At 40.6% G+C, this 15004-nt stretch overlaps 1 protein-coding gene and 1 pseudogene across 1 annotated transcript in view; one reads left to right on the forward strand and one right to left on the reverse strand.

Moving 5' to 3' along the window:
- The window catches only part of CREB3L2 (cAMP responsive element binding protein 3 like 2), a 133092-nt gene that overhangs the window by 57272 nt on the left and 60816 nt on the right, over positions 1-15004 (forward strand). The window lies entirely within an intron of this gene.
- LOC102166780 (large ribosomal subunit protein eL36 pseudogene) lies at positions 9743-10082 on the reverse strand (annotated as a pseudogene).

A 15004-nucleotide genomic window follows, 5' to 3' on the forward strand; every position in this document is an offset into this window, starting at 1 on the left:
TAGCTCAGTATGGAGCAGGCAGTATGGGTAACAGAGGGCTAACTGGTGATCTTTCACTCCCTATTGTCCCTAGATGTCCTGTCCTGACCAGGCTTTTGAGCTCCTGGATTCTAGTAGCATTTGGAGGTAAAAAGGGGTTCATACCTCAGCTGTTGAGTTTTGTAAGAGGAAGGAGCATGCACGACCAGACAGCAAGTAGGTGCCATGCTGCCACCATTGGCCACTGCTAATTGGCTAGTCAGATGGTGGGAAGAAGCAACTATGACAATGACCGTGAAGTAGCTTTCCTGTTCATAACCCCCTAATGGTTCTCAGCCAATTTTCACTTGCTATGGTACCATATTATACCTGGATCAGACTATCTATGGGTTCATTTTATCTTCATAGCAGTTTTGAAAGGGAGATTGTATTCATCCTCATTTCAGGTGGAGTAGAAATCACGAGGGATTTGTCCAAGGTTATCACTGATAATTACAGAGCTGATCTAGAATATGTACCTTCTGACTCATGACTCCAGTGCATAGAACACTCCTTCAGATGGTTAAGATTGCCTGGTGTGTTTCAGCAGGCCAGCATTCCAGGAAGGGAGAGCATGTGCGTGAGATCCGACAGAGCGAGAATCTAAGTGGCTTTAAGCCAGAACCTACCTCAGTCTCCCAGTTTGGCAACTTCTGGATTTTTTTCTTGCTTTTATCTGGGGGTGACGGGGTACTTCCTGGCAGCGAGTCATCCCTATGCATTTCCAAAACAAGGCAGATAATACCTTATACTTCTGAAGCACTTTCCCTTTTCCCCTGTGTGCATTCTAATGTTGAGGTTAGCTCAGTGAGTCTTACAACATCTCTGGCTCACAAAGAAAGGATAGCTTTCGAGGGAGTATGCCTTTTTTTTTTTTTTTTTGTAAAAACTTTGTGGGCTCCTTTAATTTTTCATTCTTGACATCTTTGGCATTGGATGCTGACTTAGAGACAGGATTCTCTTATTACAAAACATACCTCCTATTCAGAGAATTCTTTGCAGGACGTCTGTGGGACCCTCTTCCGTTATCCGTTTGGTGATCCTTAGTGGTTGGTCGCCATCTTTCTTATTACAAAATCTAGAGTAGGAAGAGGTCAACCTTCAACTCTTTGATTTCATGAAACATCCTGGACCTCAGTTTTCTCGAATTAGAATGACCAGGTAGATGCATGATTTCCAGTGTTTCTTCATGCTTCATCAGTCTTTGCTTTGGAGTCTGTTATCATAATTGGAAGTTTCTTCTGGAATGGCAAAACACCAGATTTTAGCTATTTAAGGATAAGACCCAGGAGGGTACAAACAATGCAGTTCTTAGCTTGGGCCTTCCCTGAAGGATGAGGTGTGCTGGAGGGAAAATGGAGTTGTTTTTGGTTTAGGAGGGTGGAAGGAACCTGAGAAGAGAAGGTTATGTTTGTAAGAGGGGGCAGGAGACCCAGTTAGAAAAACCTAACCAAAACAGCCTCTGAATTTGCTCATATAATAACATAAAAGGGTTGAAACCTGCAAATTGAAGGCAAAGAACACATGCAATATCATCAAAGAACAAAACAACACATGATGTTTGTCTTTGTCTGATTGACTTCACTTAGTATGATAATCTCTAGGTCCATCCATGTTGCTGCAAATGGCATTCTTTTTTATGGCTGAATAATATTCCATTGTATATACGTACCACATCTTCTTTATCCATTCCTCTGTTGATGGACATTTAGGTTGCTCCCATGTCTTAGCTACTGTAAATAATGCTGCAATGAACATTTGGGTGCATGTATCTTTTTGAATTACCGTTTTCTCTGGATAGATGCCCAGGAATGGGATTGCTGAATCATATGGCAGTTCTATTTTTAGCTTTTTAAGGAATCTCTATAGCATTTGTACCAATTTATATTCCCATGAACAGTTTGGAGGGTCCCCTTTTTTCTATAGCCTCTCTAGTATTTATTGTTTGTAAACTTTTCAGTGATGTGGAACCTAATAAAAAAAATGTTACAAAAGAACTTATTTATAAAACAGGAACAAACTCACAGATTTCAAAACCAATCTTGTGGTTACCACAGGTGAAACCATTGAGGTGGGGAGAATTGGGAAGGTGGGAATAACACATACACACTGTTATAAAATAGATGATTAATGGGAACCTATTGTATAGCACAGGAAAATCTACTCAATAGTTAATAATAACCTATATGAGATAAAAGATATATCTGTATGGTATGACTTATTATTCACTTTGCTGTACACTTGAAACTCATACAACATTGTAAGTTAAACATACTTACATAAATTTAAACTTTTTTAAAAAGAGCAAAAGATTAACTAGGAAGAAACTCTTCAGGGACTTTAGCTGGGAAAGAGTGAATAAGAAACTTAAATCTATTTTAACTCTGACTGTGGGGAGTTTGGACTCTGAGTCATTTGGAGAGTTTTAAGTATGGGAAGGTTGAAAGCAATGTTTCGTTGGCCTTGGCATGTAGGATGCATCAGGCAGAAAACCCTGCCGGGTTACCAGCACTCCCATTCAGAGTGTGGAGGTAGAATCTGGATTTAGGGATCGAAGTGGAGAAGGTGGGAGGGAGGAGTTGGTCCCCAGGAGGCTGCCTCTCAACAGCCCAGGTGTCTGTAGTTCTCCCACTGAGGATGGAGAGGACAGAATGGCAGAGTCTCTACCGCCTCAGCCTTGAATGGCTGCCTTGGTCGTGATTTTGGAGGGCTTTTGTTTTTTGAGAGGATTTAGCTGTCGGTTTGGCAGAGGAAGAGAAGGACTCGGAGGGGACAATTTGAGTTTCTCAAAACAAATGGAAGAGGACTGCTCCTTCTGATATGGACTATAGTTTATTTCTGGAATGGTTCTGCCTGCTCTGAAAGGCTCCTCAGGATTTCCTCCTATCATGCAAGGAGATGGCCCTGGGCTCAGACCCACATTGCAGTTCAAGAAGCACCTGCCAGTCAGAATCTGGTGGCTGAGTTCTCTGTTTAGTGATGGGGAGGCAGCAGGCTATGCTGAAAACACATGGGAGCCAGAAACCAAGAATCCTGCCCTTCTCCACCTGGCTCTACAGTCTCCATGTCTATGCTCTGGATAGTCCTTGTTCTTGACCAGATCAGATACAGCAATGATGTGGAGGTGTTTTGTCATATATAAACCACTAAGTGTGGAACATATAAGATATTATTATTATTACTATCATTATATTTTCTCGACATTTCTATTCCTATGGGGCCTGGAAACAACATCTAAGTACTGTTAAACCATAGAAGGAGAAGCTTTCTACCAGGCAAAGGCTAGTTTGGGCTCAGAAAGAACTAAGAAGTGCCTTTTGGTGGTATTTACAGCTCTCTCTCTATATATATATATATGTATATATGTAAACCAAGAAGTAGGCAGATTGAGTTTTTTGTGCCAATTGACTCTGAATCTCTTAGCTCTCCTTTGTCAGCAGGAACTACCCATGGGTGTTTTTCTCTTAACCCCATTAACTGATTTGTTTGTATAAAATGAAACAATGAGTTTTTACATCAAATAGTAAGCTAAGAAGAACTGCGGTAGACCATTCAGGATTGGACTGCCTTGGGAGAAAGTGCATCATGACCTGTTTTATGGTGAAGAACAATGTAGTTTAATTAGTATTGGTGCATCTCCCTTGAGGCAAATAGCATATGTAAAACTTCCTATTTATATAATAAATAAATTAGGGGCAACTCTTTTTACAAAAAAAAAAAAAAAAAAAGAATATGGAGTTCCCGTCGTGGCTCAGCGGAAACGAATCTGACTCGAAGCCATGAGGATGGAGGTTTGATCCCTGGATCTGCTGAGTGGGTTAAGGATCCAGTGTTGCCATGAGCTGTGGTGTAGGTCACAGACATGGCACAGACATGTAGGCCAGCAGCTACAGCTCCGATTCAACCCCTAGCCTGGGAACCTCCTTGTGCCACCGGTGCGGCCCTAAAAAGACAAAAAAAAGAAAAAAGAATACATCGTACCAATGGACTTCGAGCTGGGTTCCTTTAAGTAAGCATGCCCAGTGCCTTTATGATTTGCTTAACCTATTTGACCTATTTCTTTTACAAAGAAAGGCACATCATGATGTTACAAACTAACATATACATACACGTTTTGGAATTGGACTCTAAAAAACAACTTTTGCCACTGCTTGTGAAATTTCAGGAAAGCCAGAAACCAAGAATCACTTCAGCAAAGAAACAAAAAACCCCCAAACTCCCAAACCTCTTGTGTAATGGAGTTCCAAGGCTCAGCTCACCCCCCGCTTTTTTTTAATTTTGAGAAATGCATAATGTACCTAAATTTTGGCCATAAAAATGGGTCCCCTTGAATTTCACTGTAAAAGGGTTTGACTTGTGAGCTTTTTTTTTTTTTTTTTTTTTTTCCCTCGTGAATGACAGAGTTGCCTTTTCTTCTCCAGGTGGTCATCTGGCCCTTTGCTGTGTGGTGTGTGATCTGGGCACTAGGCAGGGCAAGAACCCACTCTGGTCTGAGGTGGGGCTCCTTGAAAGTGAGCCTCTGAGAGGGGAGGGGGGAGAGTACCTCCTCCCCCTCTTCCACGTTACTGGCGAGCTCTGTTTTACTGGAAGGAAACCTTGGCGTCTCAAGTGAATTTGAGGCGTGCTCCCAGAATTTCTCTGCGTTTCTTTGGGGTTGTCAGGCTTGCCCCCACCGCGTCCCCCACATCCGTGACTGCCGTCTTTGGAGCACTTTGTGCTCTGGGCAAGGCTCCTAGCAGTGATGTTTTCGCCCTCCTTCCCCTGCCTGAGATGAAACCTCTGGCCAGAAGCCAGCAGCGAGGGCAGGTTTCCGGGCGGCCACCTGAAGAATACGATCTTTGTGGGGCGCAGGCGGCAGTGCCCCAGCAGCCCCAGGACCAGGGCCTCTCGCAGGGAGCGGCCACGTTCTGCTTTTGGAACCTGCACCCCGCCCGCCTCCCCGACCCTGGGCAGGGTAATGGGGGCAAAGCTAAACAAACCCGAAGCAGAAAGAGGGCGTTTTCCTTCCTCCTTTCCCTAGGCTTTCCATTTTAATATCGCCTGCGACATTTTGGAAAATTATAGTGTAGCAGAGCGGAGTAGGTTGTCAGCAGTGACCCATCGCACTGTGTGTGCTGTTACTTCGTGTTCGCTCGGGGATCCATGGAGTCGTCTTCTGTCCCTGGACAGGCTGCGGGGGGAGGGGGGGGGAGGGCGGTGGCGGATGGGCACCCAGGAATCCTGTGCTTGGTGTGTAGTGTCTGTGGGCGATTTTCCAGCGGGAAGCTTTCATAAGAGTCCCCAAAGTTTCCACACATCCAAAAAAAAAAAGGCGAGAAATTACTGACCAAGTCCAAAGTCTACTCCATCACTTCCTCCCCACCATCCAACACACACACACACACACACACACACACACACACACCACACACACACACACACACACACACACACACACTTTTACAGACCAGGAGACAGAATGCAGAAGAGTGGGGTGGCACCCAGTGGGGTGCAGGGCTGGCACTCCAGACCTTACTTGGATCCAGCACAAAAGATGCCTGTTGCCCCCCACCCTCCCTTAGGGGCATTACAGGACATACTTCAGATAATTCACACCACAGTTTAGGACAATCCTGTTTTTGTAAGATGCCCAGCCCAGGCCTTGCTCACAGTAGCTGCTCACGGCTGAGTCAGCCTCCATGGTGAGCAGTATAAGAAAGAAGCTTCATAGCTTTATGCAGCCAGTTATTTCAGTTCAAGAATTATGAATCCTTCATTTTACTCCTGCTTTGCTCCCCTTCATCACACCTCCATGTTCCTGGTTTTTGGGGCAATTCTTAGTAGCAGGAGGTGACCCAGACCAAAAACCACTCTTTCCTTGTAAGCAACATTGACAACTAGTTAATGACCTGCAAACACAAGTGTGAATGCTTCAGAGCTAGGGTAACTTTTTATAAAGTTGGTAATGTATGTTAGGTCGACAGCTTCTCTGAATTTGTCTGATATATAAGTTTGGATATACATTTTCAACATTGGATACCATTTGTTTATAATTATTGGGAGGCCTAGGCTCTAATTCAGGTTTGTTTACTATTTGGCTGGGATATTGTAGAATGAAAATAGATGAAAGTGAGAAAACTGGTGAGCACAGACAATCTGTGATCTGTGCTGGGCTCAGAGGGAGTGGGTAAAAAATGTTTACATCTGGGGCACAGAGTTTAGAAGGCTCAATGATGAAAGATTTAAGTGGGGAATGAAAGAACGTAAAAGAACATCAAATTAAGAAACACTTATTTGAAAGGCTGTTACTGGTCAGGGAAGTGAAAGATCAGTTCAAGCTGTCCAGGATGACTGTAAATAAATAGATTTGTTTTGTCGTGGTAGCATCCTGATGGCTAGAGAGAAAAAGGTAAGGATAGTCTGGGAGGAGCCGTGGGAGGAGCTAGTGTACAAGTAGGGAATGCCAACATTTCATTTTAATTTTGATAGGGTTTTTTTAAAACAGCTTTTCAAAAACGCTTTTTTATTATAGTTGATTTACAAGGTTCTGTCAGTTTCTGTTGTATATGCATTATGTATATATATATATATGCATTATGTATATATATATATTTATATTCTTTATATATATATATTCTTTTTCTCACATTATCCTCCATCATGTTCCATCACAAGTGACTAGATATAGTTCCCTGGGCTATACAGCAGGATCTCATTGCTAATCCACTCCAAATGCAATAGTTTGCATCTACTAACCTCAAATTTCCTGACCGTCCTACACCCTCCCTCTCCCCTTTGGCAAGCACGAGTCTCTTTTCCATGAGTGGCTTTTTTTTTTTTTTTTTTTTCCTGTAGATAGGTTCACTGGTGCCACATTCCAGACATAAGTGACAACATATGGTTTTTGTCTTTCTCCCTTCTTACTTTGCTTAGTATGAGAGTCTCTAGTTCCATCCATTTTGCTGCAAATGGCATTATTTTGTTCTTTTTTATTACTGAGTAGTATTCCATGCATATATGTACCACATTTTCTTAATCTGTTCATCAGTCAGTGGACATTTAGGTTGTTTCCATGTCTTGGCTATTGTGAATAGTGCTGCAATGAACAAAGGGTGCATATATCTTTTTCAATGAAAATTTTGCCCAGATAGATGCCCGGGAGTGTGATTGCTGGGTCTTAACAGTAGTTTTATATTTAGTTTTCTGGGGCACCTCCGCAGTGTTTTCCGTAGTGGTTGTACGAATTTACATTCCCACCAAGAGTGTAGGAGAGTTCCCTTTTCTCCCCCTACTCCCCACCTTCAGCATTTGTGATTTGTAGATTTATTAATGATGGCCATCCTGACTGGTGTCAGGTGGTACCTCATTGCAGTTTTGATTTGCATTTCTCTAGTAATTACTGATGTTGATCATCTTTTCATGAGCCTACTAGCCATCCATATGTCTTCTTTGGAGAAATGTCTAATTAGTTCTTCTGCCCATTTTTTGTTTGGGTTGTTTGGGGTTTTGCTGTTGTTGTTGTTGTTGAGTTGTTTGAGTTGTTTGTATGTTTTGGATATTAAGCCCTTGTCAGTTGCATCATTGGCAACTATTTTCTCCCATTCCGTAGGTTGTCTTTTTGGGTTTTTTTATGGTTTCCTTTGCTGTGCAAAAGCTTGTAAGTTTGATTAGGTCCCCTTGGTTAGTTTTTGTTTTTATTTCTCTTGCCTTGGGAGACTGACCTAAGAAAACATTTATATGATTGATGTCACACAAATCAGTTGATGTCAGAGAATGTTTTGCCTGTGTTCTCTTCTAGGAGTTTCATGGTATCATGTCTTATGTTTAAGTCTTTACACATTTTGAGTTTATTTTTGTGCGTAGTGTGAGGGTGTGTTCTAGTTTCATTGATTTACATGCAGCTCTCCAGTTTTCCCAGCACTTGTAAAGACACTATTTCCCATTTTATATTCTTGCCTCCTTTGTCAAAGATAAATTGACCATAGGTGTTTGGGTTTATTTCTGGGTTCTCTTTTCTGTTCTATTGGTCCATATTGTCTGTTTTTGTACCAGCACCACACTGTCTTGATTACTGTAGCTTTGTAGTATTGTCTGAAGTCCGGGAGAGTTATGCCTCCTGCTTTGTTGTTGTTATTTGTTTGTTTTCCTTGGTATTGCTTCAGCAATTCTGATTTTTTTATGGTTCTGTATAAGTTTTTGGATTATCTGTTCTCATTTTGTTAAAAATGTCATGGGTAATTTGATTGGGATTGTATTAATTATTCCAATCCAGGGTCATAGGATATATTTCCATTTCTTTATATTCTTTTTCTAGTATTTCTAGTATTTCTAGTATTTCTAGTATTTCATCATAAAAATACAGAAATGCAACTGATTTCTGAATGTTAATCTTGTATTCTGCTACTTTGCTGAATATGTTGATCAGTTCAAGTAATTTTTGTGTGGACTTGTTAGGGTTTTCTGTATATCGTATCATGTCATCTGCAGAGAGTGACAGTTCTACCTCTTCGCTTCCAATTTGATACCTTTCATTTCTTTTGTTTGTCTGATTGCTATGGCCAGCACTTCCAATACTATGTTGAATAAAAGTGTTGAGAGTGGGCATCCTTGTGTTGTTCCAGATTTGAGCAGGAAGGCTTTCAGCTTTTCTCCATTGAGTGTTATATTTGATGTGGGTTTGTCATAAATGGCTTTTATTATGTTAAGGTATGTTCCTTCTATACCCACTTTGATAAGAGTTTTTATCATGAATGGATGTTGGATTTTTTTCAAATGCTTTTTCTGCATCTATTGAGATGATCCTGGGATTTTAGAATTTTCTTTTGTTAATGTGGCATATGCATTGATTGATTTGTGTATGTTGAACCATCCTTGTGAACTTGGGATGAATCCCACTTGGGGATGGTGTATGATCTTTTTTTACGTGTTTTTGGATTCAGTTGGCTAAATTTTTTTGAGAATTTTTGTGTGTATATTCATCAAAGATGTTGCCCTATAATTTTCTTTTTTTGGTAGTATCTTTAATTTTAGTATTAGGATGATGGTGGCTTCATAGAATGTTTTTGGAAGTGCCTTCTTCAACCTTTTAGAAAAGTTTAAGTATGAGTATAAGTTCTTTGTATGTTTGGTAAAACTCACCTGTGGAGCCATCTGGTTATGGACATTTTTTTTTTTTTTTTTTTTTTTTTTTTAGGGAATGTTTTTACTACACATTCAATTTTATTTCTAGTGATCAGTTTGATAAATTGATCTATTTCTTCTTGACTCAGTTTTGGTGGGCTGTATATCTCTATATCCATTTCTTCTAGGTTGTCAAATTTGTTGGCATATAATTGTTCATAGTGTTCTCTTATTTTTTTTTTTTTTTGTATTTCTACAGTATCATTTCTTATTTTGTTTATTTGAGTTCATTCTCTCCCCTTCTTGATGAGTCTGGCTAGAGGTTTGTCAATTTTGTTTATTGATTTTTTTTCTATTTTTTTTTGAATCTCTATTTTATTGATTTCTTTTCTGATCTTTATGGTTTCCTTCCTTCTGCTGACTTTAGTTTTTGTTTGTTCTTTTTCCAATTCTTTTAGGTAGTAGTTTAAGTTGTTGATTTGAGATTTTTCTTCTTTTTTGACGAAGGCCTGTATTGCTATGAACTTCTCTCTGAGAACTGCTTTTGCAGCATCCTATAGATTTTATTGTTTTGTTTTGTTTTGTTTTTCTGAAAAGGGTTTATTATACACCTAGGGGAGGGGACTCAGTCCTTCTTGGCTGCTGCTTTCCTCATGGCTGCCAGAACGTTGCTCAGCTCCTCTCTCTTCCTCTTGGTGCAGATGTATGTCCCTACCCTTTTCTGGATGAACTTGGGGGCCCACTTGTCCTTGGAGACCTTGAGCAGCTCCATGGCCTGCTGCTTCTAAGGTGTGAAGCTGCACACCTCCACAGAACATGTCCCACATGAACTTGGTGTGCTTGATGAGGCACCTGCAGTAGTGGTGCCAACAGCTGCGCCTTGGCTTGCTCACATTCTTGGTCACCTTATGGCCCTTGTTGAGGCCCACAGCCATGGGGTAGTGCAGAGCCATGGCTGCTGCTCTCCAATGGATGCCTAGGCAGAAGGGCCTCCACTGTGTAGAACCCCCACAGATTTTGAATGGTTGTTTTCATTATCATTTGTCTTGAGGTATTTTTTTAAATATCCCTTTTGATTTCCTTGTTGACTCATTGTTTTTTTAGTAGTATGTTGTTTAATCTTCATGTAATCAGTTTTTTTTCCTTATTTCTTTTCCTGTGGTTGATTTCTAGTTTCAGGCCAATGTGGTTAGAGACGATACCTGAAATAATTTCTATACTCTTGAATTTGTTGAGGTTTGTTTTGTGCCCCAGTATGTGGTCAGTCCTTGAGAATGTTCCATGTGCACTTGAAAAGAATGTATATTCTGATTTTTTTGTATGTAATATCCTAAAAATGTCAATTAAGCCTAACTTTTTCTATTGTATCATTTAATATCTCTTAATACCTTATTGGTTTTCTAGAGGATCTCTCCACTGATGTTAGTGTGGTGTTAAAATCTGCTACTATTATTGGTTTCCCATCCGTTTATCTTTTTTATGTCTGTTAGTGTCAGTTGTATGTATTTGGGTGCTCTTATATTAAGGACATATATATTAACAAGTGTAATAGTGTCTTCTCGAATATCCTTTTATCATTAAGTGGTGTCCTTCTTTGCTTTCTTTATGGCCTTTGTTTTTAAAGTCTGTTTGTCTCATGTGAGTATTGCAACTCCTGCTTTCCTGTCTTATCCATTTGCATGAAATATCTTTTTCCATCCCTTCACTTTCAATATATATGTGTCCTTTGCCATAAGGTGAGTCTCTTGTGGGCAACATATTGTATGTAGGCTCTTTTTTTTTTTGTCCAGTGTGCCACTCTGTGTCTTTTGATGGGAGCATTCAGTCCATTGACATTTAAGATAATTATTGATGTGTGTATTTATTGCCATTTTAAGGGCTTGTTTTCTGATTAATTCTGTTTCTCCTTTTTTTTTTTTGGTTGGATTATTTCTTTCTATTTTATTCTTGTATCCTCTTATTTTCAGTTTTTGTGAATGTATTGTTTGGTTTTGATTTATAGTTGCTCTATTTTTCAAGTCTGTCAATCCCTGCCTATATCCACTAGTTTTAATGATGGTCATATAGGCTCAAACACATTCTAAAAAAAAAAAAAAAATCTAGATATTCTTACTTCCCTTCCACACATGTTATGATTTTGATGTCTTTTTTTTTTTTTCTTTTTAGGGCTGCACCTGTGGCATATGGAGGTTCCCAGGCTAGGGGTCCAATCGGAGCTACAGCTGCTGCCCTACACCATAGCCACAGCAATGCAGGATATGAGCCTCATCTGTGACTTACACCACAGCTCATGGCAACGCCAGATCCTTAGCCCAGTAGCGAGACCAGGATCGAACCCCGAAACCTCATGGTTTCTAGTCAGATTCGTTTCCACTGGGCCACAATGGGAACTCCTTGATGTCCCTTTTAACATCTTCATGTTTACCCTTTTTCTGTTTCTTGTGTTTATTGTTGCTTTTACAATCATTTTTTTTTTCCTTTTAGATCTGTATGCTGGCTTATTTAAGTGATTACTTTCTAATTGTGGTTTCCTCCATCCTATTTCTTCTTACTTCTTTTTTATTTAGAGGAGGGCTTTCAGCATTTCTTTTAGAATAGATTTAGTATTGCTATACTCTTAGTTTTTGTTTCTTGAAGAAATTCTTTATTTCCCTTTCTATTTTAAATGATATTCTTGCTAAGTGGAGTATTCTAGGCTGCAAATTTTTCCCTTTTAGAACTTTAAATATATCTTGCCACTCTCTTCTGGCTTGTAGTGTTTCTGTAGAGAAATCATCTGAAAGCATTATGGGGGGTCCCTTGTAATCAATGCTTTGTTTTTCTCTTGCTGCCTTTAGAAGCCTCTCTTTCTCTTTAACTTTTGCCATTTTTGTTATAATATGTCTTGGTGTGGGCCTGTTTGGATTCAATTTGTTTGGGGCCCTCTGTGCTTCCTATATCTTGATATCTGTTTCCTTTAAATTTGGAAAATGTTCAACCATAATTTCTTCAAATATATTTTCACACCCCTTTTCTTTTTCTTCTCCTTCTGGAATCCCTATTATTCATAGATTGGTATCTGCTGTCCTGATTGGGTGATTTCCATTATTCTGTCTTCCGAGTCACTTATTTGTTCCTCTGCATTATTCATTCTGCTCTTCAATGCCTTAAACTCAGCTTGCAGCTCTGCAAGTGAATTTTTAAATTTTTCTTGGATCCTCCTTATATTTTCTAGTTCCTTTCTAAAGTAATCTACATTACTGTTCATATCTGTTCCTAATTCCTTCATGTTTGCTCTTTACTCCTTCAGTATTTTCACTATCTCCTTTTTGAACTTGGTGTCTGTTAGACTGCAGAGGTCTGTTTCACTGAACTCTTCTGAGTGTCTCGGGCTGTGGTGTCCCAGGAGGTGGTACTGATGGTCTGTGTGACTCTCTCTCTGCTTTTCCCTCCTCAGTCCAGCAGCTGTGCTTTTCTCTGCAACTTTTGAGTTCCCTTGTTTTGGTGGCTCTGCCCATCAGTTAGGTGGCTTCCCAACATGTGGGTGCCTTTCCTTTTTCACAGCTGCCTCTCAGGAGTGCTAATACCATCCTGATTCCTTTTTTTCCTGCTCTCTCTCTTTTTTCTTTCCTTTTGTTCTACCCAGTTATGTGAAGGGTTTCTTGCCCTTTTTGGAGGTGTGAGGTCTTCTGCCAGTGTTCAGTAGATGTTCTATGCAACTCATTCTACATGTAGATGGTTTTTTTGATGTGTTTATGGGAGAAGGTGAGCACCACATTTTATTCCTCCACCATCTTGATCCTGCTTCCCTTAAAGAGCTTTTTAAAACATTGATTGCTGTGCCAGTGAAGTGTTAGGTGCATTACATGCATTATTTAGTTTAATCAACACCACAGGAAGCTGGTACTATTGTTATCCTCACTTTACAGTTGGAGGAAACCAGAGCTTAGAGAACTGAAGGATCTTGCTCTGGTTTGTGTAGCTAAGAGCCAGATTCAGACTGAATTGTCTGGCTCCAAAGTTGTACTTCTACTCTGTCATATGGAGACTGTTATGGTTGGAATGAAATTATCATGTATTAAAATAAAGGGAGACAAGACTTCATAGGATGGACGGGGCCAGGGTGGAGGATGCTAAACACCAGGTCTCGGTAATGAGGAGACAGACCTTGACACGGATTCATAAAGGAAGTCGTCACTTATCTTCACTGAGGAGATGAGGAACATTCATGTCATGAGACAGGGGTTTAACCCTGGCAGAAGTTTCTTCCAACCTAGAGAGTCTCTGATGTTACTTTGAACTATTAAGCAAAGTCGTGCTCCCAGAGCAAATAAACACCTCTGTCCTTCTTGCTGATGCTCCATGGGAGTGAGACCAGAAGCTTCTCTATCTAACAGCCCCCTGACACATGTCTATACTTTGAATATGGAAAACTGTTCATAATGGACAAGCAGATGGGCTGTTAGTGAGTCTATCTTTTTTTTTTTTTTTTTTTTTTAAATCCAGGCTCTACTGTGTGGCAGCTTTAGAGACTGACTTAAATTATCGAGCATTCTGTGGTAGAAAGTGCATGGACTTTGGAACCAGCTGGATTTGGGATGGAATCTTAATTCAGTTGTGCAACCTCAATCCTGGACAATGTACTAGCCATCCCAAGCCCTAGTTTTCTCATCTGTAAATGAGGACATGCCTACCTCCTAGGAAAGCACTGAGAGTATAACATGTCAAGCACTTTGTCCATCCGATGAACCTAGCATTTGATCCTATCAACATCCTCAGTGATCAACATCAGCGTCATATTTTCACCCTGGTTAGAACTTCTCCATGTGGGTGGGTTGTAAAGCTCAAATACCTCCTTCCTATGAGAAATGATGCGCAGAAAGTTCAGTCAATTTACAATAAGAGGACCTGTGTTCAAGGCCAAGTTCAAACAGCAGGTGACTGAGACCTTGGACAATGGGTTTATAGATGACTTCCCAGGATTGTGAACAGTAGTTGAGAGAACTGTGAAAGTACTCTGTGAACCCATAAATCTTGAAACTTACAGGCAAAATGGTAAAATGCTGTTATGCCATATCTTTGAAAGAATTCAACTGAAATTTCATAATCCTTGGATTCCTGCATGAGTGACCCTTTGCTAAAGAGTTTACAGGAGCCATAAAGTCTCTCTCTTTGAGGCACACTTTGCTCCTTTATCTGACTTTTGGTCTCTGAGACCATATGCCCCTCACTAACTGGCTGCCATTGATGATGGTCTGATTCCTACCTAGTCCATGCGCCAGCAGTGGGATCTTGACCTGTCTGCTGAGCCACAGGGTTCACAGCTGCCACGGAGACCCCAGCTGGAGTTCATTTGCTGGGCTGAGTCACAGTGTCTGGTTGGGACAAGTTGGGCATATCTTTTCAATGGGGCCTTCCCAGTGCTCACCACTTTGTTAATAAGTTCCTTGCGGTGTGTGTGTGTGTTGGGGGGGGGTGATTGAGTACAGTTGATCCCTTCTTCTGGGGAGCTTCTTTTTCCATAGAGGAGGTGATCATAATGCACTTGATAACAACTGTGAGTTCTTCAGGACTCCCTATCATTTGGGACTCAATGGTTTGGTGACATGATAATTACTACAAAATCCAAAGTAAGGGGAGCTCAGGGGTGGTTAGCAGAATTAGAGAAGGCTTATTATTGGTTATCCAGGAGATGTTCTTAAAAACATTCATTAGTGCTGCTCAGGAGAAAGAAAACAGTGTCCGCAGAGTAGCCCAGCTTGGCAACTTCCATGGGAAAGCTCGGGCAATCAAAGAGAGCCTCGCTTCGGGATAGAACAGGATTCCAGAGGCTTAGCAGGGCCAGCACAGCTGGTCAGGGCTGCCATTGCAGCTTAGGGACAGAATTGTGGCTTAGGAATGCAGGGAC

Source organism: Sus scrofa, chromosome 18 (assembly GCF_054392235.1).
Source record: "Sus scrofa isolate SSC_HxYL_T2T_F1_AM1 chromosome 18, Sscrofa_HxYL_maternal_Yorkshire_Landrace_v2.0, whole genome shotgun sequence".
NCBI lineage: Eukaryota > Metazoa > Chordata > Mammalia > Artiodactyla > Suidae > Sus > Sus scrofa.